The sequence below is a fragment of the Artibeus jamaicensis genome, unplaced genomic scaffold, assembly GCF_021234435.1.
Source record: "Artibeus jamaicensis isolate MK-2021 breed Jamaican fruit bat unplaced genomic scaffold, CSHL_Jam_final scaffold_916, whole genome shotgun sequence".
NCBI classification, from domain to species: Eukaryota; Metazoa; Chordata; class Mammalia; order Chiroptera; family Phyllostomidae; genus Artibeus; species Artibeus jamaicensis.
In genome coordinates this window covers 17,076,022-17,080,555 of record NW_026522059.1, presented here as the reverse complement: position 1 = coordinate 17,080,555, position 4,534 = coordinate 17,076,022, and the positions used below count along the sequence as shown (strand labels likewise).

The window sequence follows — 4,534 nt, the reverse complement described above, 5'->3', positions numbered from 1 at the left end:
AACTTTAGCAAATAATGTTTTATATAGGCATCTCTCAATATCTTTGAATTTTTCCTTCCTCCACAATCTGTTTATACATTTCATTCCTAGCACTTTTGTAGCACCGGCTTGTTAAATGTTTGTTGTTTTCATGCGATAATACACTGATTTCTTTCATGTCTGTTTCATTAGATTGATTGTTTCTATGAGGAACAGGGCCTGTTAATCATTTTAGCTTCCACACATATTCTGATCACAGTAAGTGACTGGTAACAAGACTTAGTACTAAGACATCAATTTATGAGTTCTTTGCTCTGGCTTTGGTTTCTCTATGTAGACTGCAATTTTAAAAATTGCATTTAACCTTCACTTTACATGATATATTATTTCATAATATAGCAGGATATATCAAATTATATTCAGTGATACACTAACCAGTGTATGTTTAATAAGCAGCTGGGCGGAAGAGGAGGTAGCAGTCATGATTTGTGATGGTTGAGAACTGCTGTGCTGAAAAGGTTCATCACTCTCAGCATAGTCCATTCTAGGTTATCAACTTGACACCACTGGACACTGAGCTGGGAAAAGCATACTACCCACCATTATGTGGTATTACCATCACACATACGAGGTCTATTCAGAAAAAATTGCAACCATAGTTAATGTAATGAAAATGATGTGTGCGACATTGATGTAACCTATGAGCCAAGGACAGTGGACTGGAATGTGCATGTGTGAACAATGACTTTACTGTACTAGTCAGTGGGGGTGACAGACACCATTGAGTGAGTGTGAGTACTGTATGGTCATTGCATTCACAATGACTGAGAAAGTAGAGCAATGAATTCGTATCAGATTTTGTGTTAAGCTTAAACATTCCTCCACTGAAACTATTTGGATGATTCAGAAGTCCACAGATATGGGCAACTGGTGATTAGAAGCCTCATCACAACAATGCACACACTTACATGCCTCACATCTCCTGCAGTTTTTGACAAAACTTCAAATCGCCCAGGTGACTCAGGCCCCCTACAGCCCAGATTTGGTGCCCTGCAACTTCTGGCTTTTCCCCAAACTAAAATCACCTTTGAAAGGAAAGAAATTTCAGATTGTTGATGAGATTTTGGAAAATACAGTGCGGCAGCTGATGGCAATTGAAAGAACTATGGGTGATCCCAAGCTGCCTACTTTGAAGGGGACTGAGGCATCACTGTCCTACATACAATCTTGTATATTCTTCAGAAAATGTCTATTTTTTATATTACATGGCTGGGTACTTTCTTGTCAGACCTTGTATACGATAGACACAAATACTTTCAAAAACATTAATACTAGTAAAAATGTACTAAAACAATTAGAATTGGTGATTTTAGAATATTTATTACATTTGTTTGAATGTGCTTCATGTAATTTAAAATGTTTAGTATAATGATTATTTTCACAACTGGCTTTCAAACACTTTGTGCTAAATCAGAAGATTTAACCATCAGCTCTCTAAACCAGTATTAGCGGGCACCAGCTTACCACCGTTTATGTCCAGAACTGCTAGGGAGGGTGTGGTCTCTATATTCTCCATTCTGCAACATTGCCCAAAATGTCAGTCCTAATTAAACTTCTAAAAAATTAGCTAATAATTTTCTAAAGAAAAACTTTTTTCAGGTATCAAGTGTTCATTGTCCTCTTTAAAAAAAAGATGAACACCTTGCATTTGGCAAGATAAAGAGAATTAATGAGGAAGAATCACTTTTTTCCCAATTTTACTTAGTTCAAGATTATATAAAATTAACCAAGTACAATGAAATCAAATCAGCATACAGAGAATATTCTCTTGAACAAAAAGCTCTTCTCCAGACCCTAATAACAGTCGCCTACACACTCAGTACTTCAAAGGCAATGAAGGTAACTGAATGAAGGTCTTTCATCTTTAGCTTAGTAACATGCAAAACATCTTTTTTTCCCTTTTATCAAGGTATGTGTTAACCAAATTTATATATTATTATTTGAAGAAATATTATCTGACATTACATAATTAAATATTACAGCACTAAATAGTCTTACCTTAAAAGACACACATTAGCCCTGGCCGGTGCAGCTCAGTTGGCTGGGTGTTACCCTGCAAACTAGAACGGTGGCTGAGGGATTCCTAGTGGAACCTGTGCATGGGTTGCGGAATTGGAAGCCTGGTCAGGGCCTGTGCAGAAGGCAACCAACAGATGCTTCTCTCTTGCATCAATGTTTCTCTCCTTCTTTTTCTCCCTCCTTTCTCCTCTAAAAAAAAAAATCAGAAATAAAGATCTAAAAAGAGATATTTTAAAATAGTATAATCCTGAAACCTAGACAATTAAAAAACAAGGTTGTGAATTATGCAGTTGTAAAAAGGAAATGAACTACTATGGTGACATACTGCCTGGCTTGTAGACAACAATAATGAGAAATCTTAAATGCCTCAAAAAATCTCAAGTGGCTTTGGCTGGTGTGGCTCAGTGGACTGAGCACTGGCCCATGAACCAAAGGGGCACTGGTTCGATTCCCACTCAGGGTACATGCCTGAGTTTCAGGCCAGGTCTCCATTGAGGGGGCACTCGAGAGGCGACCACACGTGGATGTTTCCCTTTCTTCTCCCTCCATTCTCCTCTGTCTAAAAATAAATAAATAAAATCTTTAAAAGATCATCTCAAGTGGGGGTCAGAGGTGAGAAACAAGATAATCAGAATAGTAAAAAATAACTTGATTCAAAGTTGTCATTTATTGAGAGCTATGTGTTTAGTTTTGTGTCAAGTACTGTATATGTATTTCAACATTAAGTATTCTCAATGGCCACATAAAATAGATTTATTTAACTGAAAAATGTGTTGAGATCCATAAAAGTTGAACAATTTGCTCAAGATCAAACAATCATAACTGGGATTTTTGCTAATCTGACTTCAAAGTCCATCCATTTTTCTGCCTTCTATTCTTATATTTACTTATTCATCTTCATAATTATAGCTAAATTTTTGCCCCAGTCTGGTTTACAGTATCTCACATTTCTTCTTTTTACAATCATTACGGTTCATCAAGCCCCTTTGATACATATCGGAAATACACATGACTCACCCACAGTGACCTCTCTACTTGGCCTGTTTGCTTCTCCTGACTCTCCTCATGACCAGTCACATGATCTGCAAATTCCCCTCATCTGGAAAACGCCCTTTGATCACTAAAGCAGCTGTAACCCTCCCATCTTTGTACAACCAATATTCATTTGTCACACAAGATCTTGCACTAACGGATATATTCTTATGAACCGGTGGTTCCTAAGAGCAGCACTTGGACACACAGCACCAGCATTATCTGGGTACTTGTTAGAAATGTCCATTTTTAGCCCAATTTTGAACCACTAAATTAGAAACTCTAAAGATGGGGGGCAGTGTATTTTTCTTTATTTGCATGTCACAGTCTGATATGCAAATCATGCTTCCTAAGGAGTATATTAGGCATCTAGGCAAATTCCATGTCCCCCAAGAAATGGAATTCCTCATAGTTCAAAATGGGCCCAAGCTCCAGACACCAGTTTAAAGGAAAGGGGCGGGGGGAGTGTAAAGGAAGGCCCTGGCCACTACTGTACGGAGCATTTACTAACATCCTGTTTTGCCTGCATTTGGTCTTATGACCACATCTAGAAGCAGGAAAGGCTGGAAAGTGCAGTCTTCATTCCATTATAAAGCTGTATTTTCACTGCAATTCTGATGATGAAAGAAAGGGGGACAGATACTGGGGACAACCATTAGTCTATACTCCAAGAACTAAGTGCTGTTAAGAAAAAGACTAAAATTAAAGATAAAATAGATTTTGACAGGCTAAAGGTTAGTATTGATATCATTTCCTTGACATTCTCTTGTTAGGCCTACTTGACACAATAAAGCTAAGATTTCTGAAAAATCTGAGGCTATATCTAAAAAAGAAAAATTAAATGAATGTAAAGCAAAGGTTTCTTCATGAAAAAAAACATGTAACTTAACTAATAATAATTATGGCATTTAATCTTTCCTGTGATACAATTCGAAGCATAAGCACTAAAATATAGAATGACACATTGCCTGAATTTTTTGTTTTGCTTTGTTTTGTTTTAATATAAAAATATGGAACGCTTCACAAATTTGCGTGTCATCCTTGCGCAGGGGCCATGCTAATCTTCTCTGTATCGTTCCAATTTTAGTATATGTGCTGCCGAAGCAAGCACTGAATTTTTGTATAAATGTATATTCCTGTTATACTAAGAAATGACCATTAGAAGTTTAATGTTGAAAAACAATATGGCCAGTGTTAAATATATCAGGAAACTCTAGCCGAAAACACACATGAAGTTCACCCTGATTTGGCACACTCTCAAGAATAACATGAGGCTTTTTCATGCACATGCTTAGCACAGCCTGTGGCACTGTGGTGATTAAGTGTTACACGAGTCATGACGTAACACTACTGTCCAAGGAAGAGAATAAAAGGACAACATCTGTGTGCTTTTGAGGACACTTGACAAAAAGGCAAAGGACATTCCTGTCCAAGCCTCTGGTAA

General features: G+C 37.2%; 1 non-coding gene across 1 annotated transcript; it reads right to left on the bottom strand.

Annotated features, from left to right (window-relative positions):
• Nucleotides 1-4,094: 4,094 nt before the first annotated feature.
• On the bottom strand, nt 4,095-4,201 carry LOC119055858 (U6 spliceosomal RNA). Its single transcript, XR_005083764.2, has one exon. It is a non-coding gene; the product is annotated as a U6 spliceosomal RNA (small nuclear RNA).
• Between the last annotated feature and the right edge of the window lie 333 nt (nt 4,202-4,534).